Below are 20422 nucleotides of genomic sequence, written 5' to 3' on the forward strand. Positions count from 1 at the left end.
TATCTACAGCGCAATCTGTGCAAATATGGAAATATCTACACCGCTCTGTCTGTAAACATGGAAATATCTAAACCGCTGTCTGTATAAACATGGAAATAACTACACAGCTCTCTGTATAAATATGGAAATATCTACACCACGATCTCTATAAACATGGAAAAATCCACGCTGCTATCTGTATAAACATGGAAATAACTACATGGCTATTTGAATAAACATGGAAATACCTGCAACGCCATCTGTATAAACATGGAAATACCTACACCGCTATCTGTGTAAACTTGGAAATATCTACACTGCTATCTGTAAAACGTGGAAATATCTACACCGCTATCTCTATAAACGTGGAAATATCTGCAACTCTATCTGTATAAACATGGAAATATGTACAACGCTATCTGTATAAACATGGAAATATCTACAACGTTATCTGTGTAAACATGGAAATATCTATACAGATATCTGTGTAAACTTGCAAATATCTACACGGCTATCTGTGTAAAGATGGAAATATCTACAGTGCAATCTGTGCATAGATGGAAATATCTACAACGCTATCTCTGGAAACATGGAAATATCTACACCTCTGTCTGTATCAACATGGAAATATCTACACCACTATCTCTATAAACGTGGAAATATCTACAACGCTATCTGTATAAATGTGGAAATATCTACCTCGATATCTGTACAACCGTGGAAATATCTCCAACGCTATCTGTATAAACATGGAAATATATAAACCGCTATCCGTATAAACATGGAAATATCTACACCGCTATCTGTATAAATATGTAAATATCTACACCGCTATCTCTATAAACATGGAAATATCTACACAGCTATCTTTATAAACATGGAAATATATACAATGTTATCTCTATAAACATGCAAATATCCTACACCGCCATCTGTGTATAGATGCAAATATCAAAAACGCCATCTGTACAAACATGGAAATATCTACACAGCCATCTGTATAAACATGGAAATATCTTCACTGCTATCTGTATAAACATGGAAATATCTCCAACGATGTCTGTGTAAACTTGGAAATAACTACACTGCTATCTGTAAAACGTGTAAATATCTACACCGATATCTCTATAAACATGGAAATATCTGCAACGCTATCTGTATAAACACGGAAGTACAACGCTATCTGTATAAACATGGAAATATCTACAACGCTATCTGAGTAAACATGGAAATATCTACACAGATATCTGTGGAAACCTGCAAATATCTACACAGCTATCTGTGTAAAGATGGAAATATCTACAGCGCAATCTGTGCATAGTTGGAAATATCTACAACGCTATCTGTGTAAACATGGAAATTTCTGCACCGCTATCTGTATCAACATGGAAATATCTACACTGCTATCTCTATAAACGTGGAAATATCTACAACGCTATCTGTATAAACGTGGAAATATCTACCTCGATATCTGTATAACCGTGGAAATATTTCCAACGCTATCTGTATAAACATGGAAATATATACACCACTATCCGTATAAACATGGAAATATCTACACCGCTATCTGTATAAACATGGAAATATCTACAACGCTATCTGTATAAACAAGGAAATATCTACACTGCCATCTGTATAAATATGGAAATAACCACACCGCCACCTGTATAAACATGGAAATATCTACACCGCTGTCTGTATAAATATGTAAATATTTACACCGCTATCTCTATAAACATGGAAATATCTACACCGCTATCTTTATAAACATGGAAATATCTACACTGTTATGTCTATAAACATGGAAATATGTACACCGCCATCGGTATAAACTTGCAAGTATCTACAGAGTCATCTGTATAAACATGGAAATATCTACACTGTCCTCTGTGGAAATATGGAAATATCTACACCACGATCTGTATAAACATGGAAATATCTACACTGCTACCAGTATAAATATGGAAATATCCACACATCTATCTGTATAAACATGGAAATATCTACACAACGATCTGTATAAACAAGGAAATATCTCCATCACTATCTGTATAAACATGGAAATATCAACACCGCTATCTGTATAAACATGGAAATATCTACACAGTTATCTGTATAAACATGGAAATATCTACACTGCCATCTGTATAAACATGCAAATATCTACGCAGTCATCTGTATAAACATGGAAATATCTACACCATCATCTCTATAAACATGGAAATATCTACACTGCCATCTGTATACCCATGGAAATAACTACACAGCCATCTGTGTAGCCACGGAAATATCTACTCAGCTATCTCTATAAACATGGAAATATGTACAAAGCTATCTCTATAAACATGGAAATATCTACACTGCAATCTCAATAAACATGGAAATATCTACGCTACCATCACTATAAACATGGAAATATCTACATCGCTATGTGTATTATCATGGAAATAGCTCCACCGCTATCAGTATAAACATGGAAATATCTACACCGCTGTCTGTATAAACATGGAAATATGTACAACGCTATCTGTATAAACATGGAAATATCTACAACGGTATCTGTGTAAACATGGAAATATCTACACAGATATCAGTGTAAACATGCAAATATCTACACAGCTATCTGTGTAAAGATGGAAATATCTACAGTGCCATCTGAGCAAAGATGTAAATATCTACACCGCTATCTCTGTAAACATGGAAGTATCTACACCGCTATCTGTATCAACATGGAAATATCTACGCCGCTATCTGTAAAAACAAGGAAATATCTACAACACCATCTGTATAAACATGGAAATATCTACACCGCCATCTGTATAAAGACTGAAATACCTACAGCGCTATCTGTAAAAATATGCAATTATCTACACCTCTATCTCTATAAACTTGGAAATATCTACACCGCTATCTTTATAAACATGGAAATATCTACACTGTTATCTCTATAAACATGGAAATATCTACACTGCCATCTGTATAAACATGCAAACATCTACACAGTCATCTGTATAAACATGGAAATATCTACACCACAATATCTATCAACATGGAAATATCTCTACTGACATCTGAATACACATGGAAATATCTACAAAGCCATCTGTAGAAACGTGGAAGTATCTACACCGCTATCTCTATAAACATGGAAATACCTACACCGCCATCTTTATAAACATGGAAATATCTACGCCACCATCTCTATAAACATGAAAATATCTACACCACTATCTGTATAAACATCGAAATGTCTACACTGCCATCTGTATAAACATGCAAACATCTACACAGTCATCTGTATAAACATGGAAATATCTACACCACAATATCTATCAACATGGAAATATCTCTACTGACATCTGAATACACATGGAAATATCTACAAAGCCATCTGTAGAAACGTGGAAGTATCTACACCGCTATCTCTATAAACATGGAAATACCTACACCGCCATCTTTATAAACATGGAAATATCTACGCCACCATCTCTATAAACATGAAAATATCTACACCACTATCTGTATAAACATGCAAATATCTACGCAGTCATCTGTATAAACATAGAAATATCTACACCACCATCTCTATAAACATGGAAATATCTGCACTGCAATCTGTATACACATGGAAATACCTACACAGCCATCTGTGTAAACACGGAAATATCTACTCCGCTATCTCTATAAACATGGAAATATCTACATGCTATATCTATACAGATGGAAATATCTAAACTGCAATCTCTATAAACATGGAAATATCTACCCCGCCATCTCTATAATCATGGATATATCTACATCGCTATCTGTATAAACATGGAAATACCTCCACCGCTATGAGTATAAACATGGAAATATAAACACCGCTATCTGTATAAACATGGAAATATCTACACCGTTATCTGCATAAACATGGAAATATTTAAACCGCTATCTGTATAAACATGGAAATATATACACCGCTATCCCTGTAAACATGGAAATATCTACAACGCTATCTGTATAAACATGGAAATATCTACACCGCTATCTGTATAAATATGGAAATATCTACACCGCTGTCTCTATAAACGTCGAAATGTCTACACCGCTATCTGTATAAACATGGAAATATCCACATGGCTATGTCTATAAACATGGAAATATCTTCACTGCCATCTGTATAACCATGGAAATACCCACACAGTCATCTGTATAAACGTGGAAATATCTACACCACTATCAATATAAACATGGAAAACCTACACTGTCATCTGTGTAAACATGGAATTATCTACAAAGCCATCTGCATAAACATGGAAATATCTACACAGCCATCTCTATAAATATGGAAATATCTACACCTCCATATGTATAAACTTGGAAATATCTACACTGACATCTGTATAAACATGGAAATATCTACACAGCTATCTCTATATACATGGAATTGTCTACACCGCTATCTGTATAAACATGGAAATATCTACCCCGCTATCTGTATAAACATGGAAATATCTTCACCGCTATCTGTATAAACATGGAAATATCTACACTGCTATCTGTATATGTATGGAAATATCTACACCGCTATCTCTATAAACATGGAAATGGCTACACTTCTATCTGTATAAACATGGAAATATCTAAATGGCTATCTCTATAATCATGGAAATATGTACACCACCAACTCTATAAACATGGAAATACCAACACAGTCATCTGTATAAACATGGAAATATCTACAACACTATCAGTATAAACATGGAATTATCTACACTGCCATCTGTATAAACATGGAAATATCTACACAGCCATCTCTATAAACATGGACATATCTACACCACTATCTATAAACATTGAAATATCAACAAGGCCATCTGTAAAAACATGGAAATATCTACACAGTCATGTGTATAAACCTGAAAATATCTACACCTCCATCTGTATAAACAGGGAAATATCTACAATGTCCTCTCTATAAACTTGGAAATAACTACACCGCTATTTATATAAACATGGAAATACCTACACCGCAATCTGTACAAACATGGAAATATCTACATCGCTGTCTTTATAAACATGGAAATACTTACACCGCTATCTGTATAAACATGGAAATATCTACACTGCTATCTCTATAAAGATGGAAATATCTACACTGCCATCTGTATAAACATGCAAATATCTACACAGTCATCTGTATAAACATGGAAATATCTACACCACCATCTCTATAAACATGGAAATATCACGACTGCCATCTCTATATACATGGAAATATCTACACAGACATCTGTATAAACATGGAAACATCTACACCGCTATCTCTATAAACATGGAAATATCTACACCGCTATGTTTATAAATATGGAAATACCTACACCGCTATCTCTATAAACATGGCAATATCTACACCGCAATCTCTATAAACATGGAAATAACTACAACACCATCTCTATAAACATGAAAATATCTACACCGCCGTCTACGGAAACATGGAACTATCTACACTGCCATCTGTATAAACATGGAAATATATACACCACTATCTGTATAAACATGGAAGTATCTACACTGCTATCTGTATAAACATGGAAATATCTAGGCCACGACCTGCATTAAGATGGAATTATCTGCACAGCTATCTGTATAAACATGAAAATAACAACACCGCTATCTGTATAAACATGGAAATATCTACACCGCTTTTTCTATAAATATGGAAATATCTACAACACTATCTGTGTAAACATGGAAATATCTACACAGCTATCTGTGTAAACTTGGAAATATCTACACAGCTATCTGTGTAAAGATGGAAATATCCACACCGCAATCTGTGCAAAGATGGAAACATGTACACCGCTATCTCCGTAAACATGGAAATATCTGCATCACTATCTGTAAAAACATGGATATATCTACAGCGCTATCTGTAAAACGTGGAAATATCTCCACCGCTATCTGTATAAACATGGAAATATCTACACTGGTATCTCTATAAAGATGGAAATATCTACACGGCGAGCTGTATAAACATGGAAATATCTACACGACCATCTCTATAAACATGGAAAATCTACACTGCCATCTGTATACACATGGAAATATCTAGACCGCCATCTGTACAAACATTTAAATATCTACACCACTATCTGTATAAACATGTAAATATGTACACTGCCATCTGTATAAACATGGAAATACCTACACAGCCATCTGTATAAACATGGAAATATCTTCACCACTATCTCTATAAACATGGAAATACCTACACCGCTATCCACATAAACATGGAAATATCTACACCGCTATCTGTGTAAACATGGAAATATCTACGCCGCTATATGTATAAACATGGAAATATCTACACCGCCATCTCTATGAACATGGAAATATCTACACCGCCATTTGCATACACATGGAAATATCTACACCGATCTCTCTATAAACATAGAAATATCAACACCGATAGCTCTATAAACATGGAAATATCTATACCGCTATCTTTATAAACATGGAAATATCTACACCGCTATCTGTTTCAACATGGAAATACCTACACCACTGTCTCTATAAACATGGAAATACCTACACCGCCTTCTCTATAAACATGGAAACGTCTATACCACCATGTCTATAAACTTGGAAATATCTACACCGCCATCTGCATAACCATGGAAATATCTACTCCGCCGTCTGCATAAACGTGGAAAAATCTACACCGCCATCTGTATAAACATGGAAATATCTGTAACGCTATCTGTGTAAACATGGAAATATCTGCACCGCTATATGTGTAAACAGTGAAATATCTACATCGCTATCTCTATAAACATGGAAATATCTACACAGTTATCTCTGTAAACATGGAAATATCTACACCGCTATCTCTATAAACATGGAAATATTTACAACGCTATCTGTATAAACATGGAAATATCTACACTGCTATCTCTATAAAGATGGAAATATCTACACTGCCATCTGTATAAACATGCAAATATCTACACAGTCATCTGTATAAACATGGAAATATCTACACCACCATCTCTATAAACATGGAAATATCACGACTGCCATCTCTATATACCTGGAAATATCTACACAGACATCTGTATAAACATGGAAACATCTACACCGCTATCTCTATAAACATGGAAATATCTACACCGCTATCTTTATAAATATGGAAATACCTACACCGCTATCTCTATAAACATGGCAATATCTACACCGCAATCTCTATAAACATGGAAATAACTACAACACCATCTCTATAAACATGAAAATATCTACACCGCCGTCTACGGAAACATGGAACTATCTACACTGCCATCTGTATAAACATGGAAATATATACACCACTATCTGTATAAACATGGAAGTATCTACACTGCTATCTGTATAAACATGGAAATATCTAGGCCACGACCTGCATTAAGATGGAATTATCTGCACAGCTATCTGTATAAACATAAAAATAACAACACCGCTATCTGTATAAACATGGAAATATCTACACCGCTTTTTCTATAAACATGGAAATATCTACAACACTATCTGTGTAAACATGGAAATATCTACACAGCTATCTGTGTAAACTTGGAAATATCTACACAGCTATCTGTGTAAAGATGGAAATATCCACACCGCAATCTGTGCAAAGATGGAAACATGTACACCGCTATCTCCGTAAACATGGAAATATCTGCATCACTATCTGTAAAAACATGGATATATCTACAGCGCTATCTGTAAAACGTGGAAATATCTCCACCGCTATCTGTATAAACATGGAAATATCTACACTGGTATCTCTATAAAGATGGAAATATCTACACGGCGAGCTGTATAAACATGGAAATATCTACACGACCATCTCTATAAACATGGAAAATCTACACTGCCATCTGTATACACATGGAAATATCTAGACCGCCATCTGTACAAACATTTAAATATCTACACCACTATCTGTATAAACATGTAAATATGTACACTGCCATCTGTATAAACATGGAAATACCTACACAGCCATCTGTATAAACATGGAAATATCTTCACCACTATCTCTATAAACATGGAAATACCTACACCGCTATCCACATAAACATGGAAATATCTACACCGCTATCTGTGTAAACATGGAAATATCTACGCCGCTATATGTATAAACATGGAAATACCTACACCGCCATCTCTATGAACATGGAAATATCTACACCGCCATTTGCATACACATGGAAATATCTACACCGATCTCTCTATAAACATAGAAATATCAACACCGATAGCTCTATAAACATGGAAATATCTATACCGCTATCTTTATAAACATGGAAATATCTACACCGCTATCTGTTTCAACATGGAAATACCTACACCACTGTCTCTATAAACATGGAAATACCTACACCGCCTTCTCTATAAACATGGAAACGTCTATACCACCATGTCTATAAACTTGGAAATATCTACACCGCCATCTGCATAACCATGGAAATATCTACTCCGCCGTCTGCATAAACATGGAAAAATCTACACCGCCATCTGTATAAAAATGGAAATATCTGTAACGCTATCTGTGTAAACATGGAAATATCTGCACCGCTATATGTGTAAACAGTGAAATATCTACATCGCTATCTGTATAAACATGGAAATATCTACACAGTTATCTCTATAAACATGGAAATATCTACACCGCTATCTCTATAAACATGGAAATATTTACAACGCTATCTGTATAAACATGGAAATATCTACACTGCTATCTCTATAAAGATGGAAATATCTACACTGCCATCTGTATAAACATGCAAATATCTACACAGTCATCTGTATAAACATGGAAATATCTACACCACCATCTCTATAAACATGGAAATATCACGACTGCCATCTCTATATACATGGAAATATCTACACAGACATCTGTATAAACATGGAAACATCTACACCGCTATCTCTATAAACATGGAAATATCTACACCGCTATCTTTATAAATATGGAAATACCTACACCGCTATCTCTATAAACATGGCAATATCTACACCGCAATCTCTATAAACATGGAAATAACTACAACACCATCTCTATAAACATGAAAATATCTACACCGCCGTCTACGGAAACATGGAACTATCTACACTGCCATCTGTATAAACATGGAAATATATACACCACTATCTGTATAAACATGGAAGTATCTACACTGCTATCTGTATAAACATGGAAATATCTAGGCCACGAGCTGCATTAAGATGGAATTATCTGCACAGCTATCTGTATAAACATGAAAATAACAACACCGCTATCTGTATAAACATGGAAATATCTACACCGCTTTTTCTATAAACATGGAAATATCTACAACACTATCTGTGTAAACATGGAAATATCTACACAGCTATCTGTGTAAACTTGGAAATATCTACACAGCTATCTGTGTAAAGATGGAAATATCCACACCGCAATCTGTGCAAAGATGGAAACATGTACACCGCTATCTCCGTAAACATGGAAATATCTGCATCACTATCTGTAAAAACATGGATATATCTACAGCGCTATCTGTAAAACGTGGAAATATCTCCACCGCTATCTGTATAAACATGGAAATATCTACACTGGTATCTCTATAAAGATGGAAATATCTACACGGCGAGCTGTATAAACATGGAAATATCTACACGACCATCTCTATAAACATGGAAAATCTACACTGCCATCTGTATACACATGGAAATATCTAGACCGCCATCTGTACAAACATTTAAATATCTACACCACTATCTGTATAAACATGTAAATATGTACACTGCCATCTGTATAAACATGGAAATACCTACACAGCCATCTGTATAAACATGGAAATATCTTCACCACTATCTCTATAAACATGGAAATACCTACACCGCTATCCACATAAACATGGAAATATCTACACCGCTATCTGTGTAAACATGGAAATATCTATGCCGCTATATGTATAAACATGGAAATATCTACACCGCCATCTCTATGAACATGGAAATATCTACACCGCCATTTGCATACACATGGAAATATCTACACCGATCTCTCTATAAACATAGAAATATCAACACCGATAGCTCTATAAACATGGAAATATCTATACCGCTATCTTTATAAACAAGGAAATATCTACACCGCTATCTGTTTCAACATGGAAATACCTACACCACTGTCTCTATAAACATGGAAATACCTACACCGCCTTCTCTATAAACATGGAAACGTCTATACCACCATGTCTATAAACTTGGAAATATCTACACCGCCATCTGCATAACCATGGAAATATCTACTCCGCCGTCTGCATAAACATGGAAAAATCTACACCGCCATCTGTATAAACATGGAAATATCTGTAACACTATCTGTGTAAACATGGAAATATCTGCACCGCTATATGTGTAAACAGTGAAATATCTACATCGCTATCTGTATAAACATGGAAATATCTACACAGTTATCTCTATAAACATGGAAATATCTACACCGCTATCTCTATAAACATGGAAATGTTTACAACGCTATCTGTATAAACATGGAAATATCTACACTGCTATCTATATAAAGATGGAAATATCTACACTGCCATCTGTATAAACATGCAAATATCTACACAGTCATCTGTATAAACATGGAAATATCTACACCACCATCTCTATAAACATGGAAATATCACGACTGCCATCTCTATATACATGGAAATATCTACACAGACATCTGTATAAACATGGAAACATCTACACCGCTATCTCTATAAACATGGAAATATCTACACCGCTATCCGTATAAACATGGAAATATCTACACCGCTATCTGTATATACATGGAAATATCTCCACCGCTGTCTCTGTAAATATGGAAGTATCTACACCGCTATCTGTATAAACCTGGAAATATCTACACCGCTATCTGTATAAACATGGAAATACCTACACCGCTATCTGTATAAACATGGAAATATCTACAACGCTATCTGTTTAAACCTGGAAATATCTACAACGCCATCTGTGTAAACATGGAAATATCTACACAGCTATCTTTGTAAACTCGGAAATATCAACACCACTATCTGTGTAAAGATGGAAATACCTGCACCGCAATCTGTGCAATGATGGAAATATCTACACCGCTATCTCTGTAAACACGGAAATATCAACACCACCATCTGCATAAACATGAAAATATCTACACTGCCATCTGTATAAACATGAAAATATCAACACCGCTATCCGTATAAACATGGAAATATCTGCACTGCTATCCGTATAAACATGGAAATATCTACACCGCTATCACTATAAACATGGAAATTCCTACACCGCTATCACTATAAACAAGGAAATATCTACACCGCTATATGTATAAATATGGAAATATCTACACCGCTATCTCTATAAACATGGAAATATCTACACCACTATCTGTATAAACATGGAAATGTCTACACCGCTATCTCAATAAACATGGAAATATCTACACCGCCATCTGTGTAAACATGGAAATATCTACACCACTACCTGTATAAAAATGGAAATATCTACACCGCTATCTTTAAAAACGTGGAAATATCTACACCGCTATCTGTATCAACATGGAAATATCTACACTGCCATCTCTATAAACATGGAAATATCTACACAGCCATCTGTATAAACCTGGAAATATCCACACCGCTATCTGTATTAGCATGGAAATACCTACACCGCTATCTGTATAAACATGAAAATATCAACACCGCTATCCGTATAAACATGGAAATATCTACACCGCTATCCGTATAAACATGGAAATATCTACACCGCTATCACTATAAACATGGAAATTCCTACACCGCTATCACTATAAACATGGAAATATCTACGCCGCTATATGTATAAATATGGAAATATCTACACCGCTATCTCTATAAACATGGAAATATCTACACCACTATCTGTATAAACATGGAAATGTCTACACAGCTATCTCAATAAACATGGAAATATCTACACCGCCATCTGTGTAAACATGGAAATATCTACACCGCTACCTGTATAAAAATGGAAATATGTACACCGCTATCTTTAAAAACGTGGAAATATCTACACCGCTATCTGTATCAACATGGAAATATCTACACTGCCATCTCTATAAACATGGAAATATCTACACAGCCATCTGTATAAACCTGGAAATATCCACACCGCTATCTGTATTAGCATGGAAATACCTACACCGCTATCTGTATAAACATGAAAATATCAACACCGCTATCCGTATAAACATGGAAATATCTACACCGCTATCCGTATAAACATGGAAATACCTACACCGCTATCACTATAAACATGGAAATTCCTACACCGCTATCACTATAAACATGGAAATATCTACGCCGCTATATGTATAAATATGGAAATATCTACACCGCTATCTCTATAAACATGGAAATATCTACACCACTATCTGTATAAACATGGAAATGTCTACACCGCAATCTCAATAAACATGGAAATATCTACACCGCCATCTGTGTAAACATGGAAATATCTACACCGCTACCTGTATAAAAATGGAAATATGTACACCGCTATCTTTAAAAACGTGGAAATATCTACACCGCTATCTGTATCAACATGGAAATATCTACACTGCCATCCCTATAAACATGGAAATATCTACACCGCCATCTTTAAAAACATGGAAGTATCTACACACTCATCTGTATAAACATGGAAATATCTTCACCATCATCTGTATAAACATGGAAATATCTACACTGCCAGGAACTCAAGAGCAGCCTGGGCAATACAGCAAGGCCTCATCTCTACAAAAAAATTAGAAATATTAGCTGGCCATGGTCGTGTGCACCTGTAGTCCCAGCTTCTTGGGAGGCTGAGGTGGGAGGATCTACGGAGCCCAGGATTTTAAGGCTGCAGTGAGCTTGGATAACGACTGCACTCCCACCTGGATGACAGAACAAGAACCTGTTTCAAAATAGAAAAAGGAAAAAAAAACCTAAAAACTAAAAACTGGATGTAGTTTGCTAGTAACTAAACAGCAAATTAATTGTAACATGCTTACATATCAACGATGTCTTTCTTCTTTGATCATAAACCTGCTCACTAAGAAGCTGCTGAAGTCCATGGTAGTGACAGGTACATGTCTGCATCCTTGTCCTGACCTGCATCTTCTGTGATTGTCCCCATCTGTGTCTCCGACTGGCACTGCCGAACCGTCTTGCTACCTGATCAATGTTGTACTGAACCGGACTGCTAACTGATCAATGTTGTCGAGCTCACTGCACAAAGCTGTTCTTACAAGGTAGATTTCTGCCTGGAATAGCCATACTTACACTGTTTATATTCCTTACTCCTGACCCATCCAACGCAGCACAAGTTCTATTTATTGCCATAGAAATATAGGTAATTTGGAAACACCTCCTTCATTTCTATGGAATGTTCAAACATTTCTGACATTTTGGACTCTGTTCTAGCCTCCTGTTAAATATATCCAGAAAAGAGACAAAGCTTTATGGGGGTCTATATGCACACATATGCTATAGAATAAGCTATCTAAATGCTTAAAAATACTTTCCATCTGTCACCGCACCTTAATAGGTAGACAGAAATTAAGTATGTGTATATCTGTCTGTATAGATACGTATAAATATATATCCCCAAAACAAAAACTCATTCTCTTACTTATACATAGGTAGAATATAGGTGAATATACATATACATTTATAGGTAGAACAAAAAAACCCTCAGCCTCTTTAGGGCCATGTGTTTTCTCTGAGTAATTGTCACAATTAATTAAAATACATGTCTATGCCTTTTTAGATAAATTTCATCAGACCAGTTTCTGTCTGGTTGGAAAATAATAACTGCCTATTTGCTAAGTGCCCCTGCCCCCATACTATGTTCCAGTGAACTAAAGACCTCTGGCAATCATAGATTTACAACTCAGCAAGATTAAACCATTTATTGTTATTTATGACATCCAAGCTGTATCTTCTGTATTATATTCCACATTAGCATCTATCACCTTACATTTGGGAGATCCTGTCCAAAAAATGATTATGCCTCCTAACCAAACATTCAGCAGGGCTGCAGGAACAGGTCCCCTGAACAAACATCCTGCCAAAGTACTTTAAAGCACCGTGAGCTGCCACAGCTGGGCATTTTCAGATGACTCAGATTAGCGTGGAGTCTCTTAGCCTCTGCTTGGTCTGTTCCTTTCAGTGATCTCTCACATGGCCCAGTCCATTCGGTTTGAAAATCCTCATGAAATGAGCAGATTATGATCTGGCTTCAGTAGAGGGCCATGGGGTGGGCATGGAGAGGAGAGGGTTTGCTCTTAACACAGCCTGAGCCTCAGAAAGGTTTCAGATGGAAAAGCATGGCATTGACTCAGCTCATGCTTAACAGGAAATAATGCACAGACCACACCAAAAAAGCCCTTTATGTTGTGTGAAAGTCTATGCCGGAGCAGCTGCTGCCACCTCATGTACTGTGATAGGGTGTGCATGTGTGTGTTTGTGTGTGCATGAGTGTGAGTATGCACACAAATGTGTGCTGGGAGGGGGAGGAGATCACACCTTCCACAGTCGCCACCTCAGCCTTAGCTAGCAGCGTGGAGAATTGCCAAAAGTCAACAGGAAGCTGCACCAAAGCAACTGTGATCACCACATCAGCAGGCGCTTTCTGGTTAGTAAAGCTACTGGGACTGAAAAACACACACGATCTCGTCCTTCTTTTATTTTAATCAGAGCAAACTATTTTTATAATAATTGTGTTATATGAATAAATAATTCATAATGCTGTAACCCATTATCACATTCAATCCTCCCAACAACCCTAGAAGATATGTAGACAAGTATTATTACATTCCCTATTTTTATAAATGAGGAAATAAACCCCAGGAGGCTAGGCGACTTCCCCACGGTCATAGAAGTTGCAAACAGTAGTATCATGATTCAAATCCAAAGCTTCTCCTTTTGTCTTTATCATTTTAATTTTGAAGGTAATGCATATGCATGTATGATCTTTTAAATCCAGAGATGTATATGGAATAGATAGGAAAAGGGACTCCCCTTCCCCATTATACACCCCCTCCACCCAAGCTATATACACTGTTGACTAGAGTATGTCCTTTCAATCCTATTTTCTATGCCTACATTATATACAGAAAAGCAGGATTACGTTACACACAATATTCCAGTCATTGCTGTTTTTCACCAACAAGCTATCATTCACATCTTTTTCATACTACATATACATTTATATCCTTTATTTTAGGGGTGTATATTGTGCAGTTGTGTCATAAATTATGTACCTGTTCTCTGTTGAACATATAGATTTTTTCTGAGTTTTTCCTTAGCAAAATGCTGCAGTGAGTACCCTTGTACACAGATGTTTGTACATTTGTTCTAGAAAAATCTACAGTAAAGATTCTTAGATTAAGAGATTCCCAGGTTATTAGAAAACTACTCTATTAATTTAGATATATACTTCCAAATTGCCTGACCAAAAAGTTATGTCAATTTAACTTCTATGAACAGTATACAAACATGACAGTTTTCCATCACCTACACCAACTCTGGGTAATTTCATCTTTTTTACAAGTTGATGCATTGTTTTAATTTATATTTCACTGGTTATTAATAAGGTTGGCCACCTGTTCATGTGTTATTATTGATGATATTTGTATTGAATTGTTTGAATTTTCTTGATTTCAAAAAACGTTTTACATGTCATAGATATTAAATATTTGTTGTAAAACTCTCCTTCCAGTTTTGTGTATGTGTTTGGTCAAGTAGAATAAACTCTCGTCCTCTGATTTCAGATTCCTTTCTCTTTCCATTAGAAATCCCTAAATGTAAAACTACATATTGATAGCTAAAAACCAGGATGTTTACTAGAGAAAAAGAATACAAAGGCAATAATTAAATATTATATATATACAAAATACCTACTAATACCAACTTAAAAAGAGAAAGTAAAAGTCAAATGCTTCTACGACTTCAGACTAAGAAAAAGAACTTTTGAGGTTGAATGTTCCTGAAATTTTTCTTTTCATACAACTACGGACATGACTTCAAAAGTTGATGTGACAAAAAAATGTAAGATATGAAAGATATTTGAAGACTCAGAGAAGGTGGATTTTCATTTTAACAAGTCACATATATATTCTAGATATCCTCTTATTCGTAACTAAGAGAGTCAAATCAGATGAAAGAATCTAAAAATTTCCCTTTGACTGTGTTAAGTAGAAGTAGTAGAGGCATATTGGCCAAATCTTGAGTGTTTGCAAATTGACTCTTAAGGCTATAGGCTGGCACAGGTCATTGAAGCCCTAGCTTTTTATCTTTAATTTTAAAATCCCCAAACAATTTATACTAATTTTTCTTGTCCATTATTTCCAAATAATCTTGTTTAAAGGTTATTACAGTGCTTGCTCATGTTACTGTTGTCTAACAGAAGGGTATCCGGGGCCTTAAAACTGAGAGGGTTAGGATTAATGATTCCAATACCTATGCTTGGACATCTCCAAAAGGGGGTTCCAACTTCTTGTCCTCAAGTCTGTATAGAAACTAGCAAACTTCCAGAGTTCACAAAAGGCTCAAAGAGAACAGATGTTTTATAGAAAATTCTTAGAGCAAGTTTCACGCATAATGTTGCTGATGCGTGTCTGCCTTTTCAATAAACATCACTATGATTTATCACAAGATTTAATAAAGCAGCTTAGTTAAAAATGCCATCTGGGTCTCTGGACACATTAAACAAAGCTTAAAATAACCACCCCAGCAACTGGGAGGACCCAGCTGTTCTCATAATCTGTCCCACTCCTTTTACTTCCCCATAAAAAGAGTGAATGAAGACCACAGACTAAAAGCATCCAGAAGGAACTGACACAAACAGGGAGATAGATGGAGCCAAGGGCTCCTGTAAGTTTGCTATTGCTCACATAATAGATTTGCTAATTCCACAACCTGCGGATGGTGATTAAGAACGGGAAGCAGAAAGAGGGAAGAGAGAATCATAGAAGGGCTCATTCAAGTTTTCTAATGTATCACAAACCTGTCCTCCCTAATGTCTGGATCATAGCAGCCCATTCCATTCACCTATTCTCTAGTGAACTCCAATAGAAAATACAAAGCCATCACCACCCAGTTCTTTCTCCCTTCTAGAGATGAGATATTAGCCACCCAATCCCAGATTCTCAGATCCATTCCAGGAAAGAAGCCCTAGGTATTGAAGCACAGCTTTCCCTCCCTCCCTTCTTTCTTCCACCCCAAGATTTGTTCCCCAGATAGTTCTAGTAAATGCAAAACCAAGTATATTCTCATTCTTTAGAGCAACCAGCTTTTCATGGCCAACTGGAATCAAACACAACCTGCACAAACATCTATCTGGAGGACACTCCCAAGGCTCCTACTGAGCCAGCCTTCTGCATACCACTGCATTTCAGCTTCCTAGTTCACAAGACACTGAGACATTCTTGAATTCTGCAAGGTGCACTGTGTGTTAATATCTTGGCTGCTCATCATGTGGCCAATAAAGGGCATGACTAGTCAACAAATAAATTTTCTCTTGGCTAAAACTTGCAACAAAACTGCAAGCTGTTTACCAAGGGGCCCACTACAGGTTATATTCAATATATACAGTCAAATCCTAACTATCTGAGATATATTCAGTTGACCATACACCTTTATATTTCAGTAAAAGGTCTTTACATTTCCCAGTGCTATCGATGTTACAAAGTGCTTTCATATGCAGTGCTTCATCTGATTTCCAGGATAATTAAATGATCCTGTCATACCTGATTTTTAGATGAGGAAACAAGTGGTTTCTGGGTATTTCAAGAGGCTAACGCATCTGCCCTCCAACTTGTATGTGAAAACCAAAAACAAAATTCCAAGGCCCTTCAGCCATCTGAATGGACTTTGACTCTTTTGGTCAATATATGGCAGAGCTAGGAAAAGAAGGTGAGTCTTCCAGCTGCTGATACAGGGTTTTTTCTGCCATACTCCATTACCTCCAAGGCTAAAGTCAAAAGAGGGTGTGGTTATCACATGAAAAAATCTGGTTTGGATTTCCCAAATGTGTATGTAGTATTTGGGGATTTACCTTAATTTAACCTACAGTTCTTTTGGGTTGTAACAGTCTGACTCCATTTTTGAAAACAAAACAAAATCGATTTTAAATGCTGAATTATAGATCTTTGCTGTCCAGTATGGTAGCTACTAACCACTTATGGTTATTTGCATTTCTATTTTAATTAATTAAAATTCAGTAAAATGCAAAATTCAGTTCTTCAGTTGCTCTAGCCACATTTCAAGTGTTACAGTAGTCACATATGGCTAGTGGCTGGGACAATGCAGATTATAGAACAGTTCCATCATCAAAGAAACTTCTATTGAACAGTGCTATTATATAATGTCATCTCCAGAGAAAGAAGACTTTAGAAAAAGTCAGAAACGGCCGGGTGCAGTGGCTCACCCGTGTAATCCCAGCACTTTGGGAGGCCAAGGCAGGCAGATCCCTTGAGGTCAGGAGTTCAAGACCAGCCTGGCCGACATGGTGAAACCCCGTCTCTAGTAAAAATACAAAAAATTAGCTAGGCGTGGTGGTGCATGCCTGTAACCCCAGCTACTCAGGAGGCTGAGTTGGGAGAATCACTGGAACCCAGGAGGCAGAAGTTGTAGTGAGCCAAGATTGTGCCACTGCACTCTAGCCTGGGTGACAGAGCAAGACTCCATCTCAAAAAAAAAAAGAAAAAGAAAAAGTCAGAAACATCTTGAGGCAGGCATAGTGCTGTCATCTGTCCAATATTGAAGATGATTTAAGAATAAGAAAGAAGAAGAGAACAAAGAAGAGAAAAAGAAGTTGCCTTAGGTGTACCTACCCAGAAAAGGACAAAGGCATTCTTGTAGTCATTGTGTTGTATTTTAGCTCTTAAACTTTTTAAGAGATTAGAATAATTTGACACATAGAAGATCTAAACCACTGAAGAGGCTCTGAAGCAGATAAAAGTAGAAAGAAAATAAAAAACTAATTAGGTACAAACTAAGCTTAACCACAATTCGTTTAAACGGTACTATTTACTCTTCACATGATTGGTTTTTCTTTTGCTTTATAGTATGACATAGTTTATATCTTTAAAGGGGAATTAAAATATTTCTGGGAATTTTTAAAAGTAAGTTCACACAGCCACATAAAAACTACAGAAACAGATAAAACCTATCTTCTCATTTATTCCCTAATCCATTCAAATTAAATATAAAAATCCAAGCAGCCACAGTGATATTCAAAAAAGCAAAAGTGAGACAAAACAAAATTCATTTGTCACCTGTGGAGGTAGTTAGCTCACCTAATCTTCACTCCAAACACCAGTAATTTTTAAAAGACAGAAATAAACATATGTTCTGCCTTCCCGGAAGGAACTATATTTCAGGGTAGCCAAATAACCCAGTTGTGAAGAAAATGGTCTGCTTATAGAAAAATGCCAGCTAAAACATGTAGATAGAATTAGAGAATTAGAAATTCACCATTTTGAAACCCCTAATGAAATAATCAACTCAAGCAAGGATCATTAGTAAATGCTAAAACAATCAAGTAACTATTGATACAGAATATAACTGAATATACACATGGTACAAAGTTCACGTCACAGACTACTGGCTTGACCCAAGGGGGAATATAGCAGAGGAGATAGGCAGTGATCACCCTAACCTTGCGATCATCTCACCATCACTAATGATGGGATGTGAATACACATTATTGCCTATGAAATAGTCTTTAAAAAAAGAAGTTGAACCTGAATCTAACTAAACCTTGCAATGGGCTGAACGTGTATGTCTTCCCAAAATTAATATGTTGACATCCTAACCCCAAAGGTGCTGGTATTAAAAGGTGGGGCCTTTAGGGGGTCATTAGATCATAAGGACAGAGGCTTCATGATTGGAATTAGTGCCCTTATAAAAGAGGCCCCAGAGAGCTAGCTAGTCTCTCCCACTATGTGAGGGCCCAGCAAGAAGGCCAATCTATGAACCAGAAAGTTGGTCCTAACCAGATATCAAAACCACATGCTCCTTGATTTTAAACTTGCTAGCCTCTAGGACTGTGAGAAATAAATTTCTGTTCTTTATAAGTCATCCAGTTTTTGGTATTTTGTTATAGCAGGCCTAAAAGCCTTTAGAACTAACTTCCAGTTAACCAGGAAAAAACAGAGTGAAAAGTTAAATGACACCATAAAAAGCAACCAGAAAATTCCAGAAGGGGAAATATTCTACAGGACAACTGACTAGTTTTTCAACAAGTCAATTTCACTAAATAAATACATAAACAAAGAGTATGGGTATTTTCCAGGTTAAAAAAGTCTTGAGCTAAATAATCAAATGCAATGTGTATCCCTTGATTAGAAGAAACTAATTTG

This window comes from Pan paniscus, chromosome 7, assembly GCF_029289425.2.
Source record: "Pan paniscus chromosome 7, NHGRI_mPanPan1-v2.0_pri, whole genome shotgun sequence".
Lineage (NCBI taxonomy): Eukaryota > Metazoa > Chordata > Mammalia > Primates > Hominidae > Pan > Pan paniscus.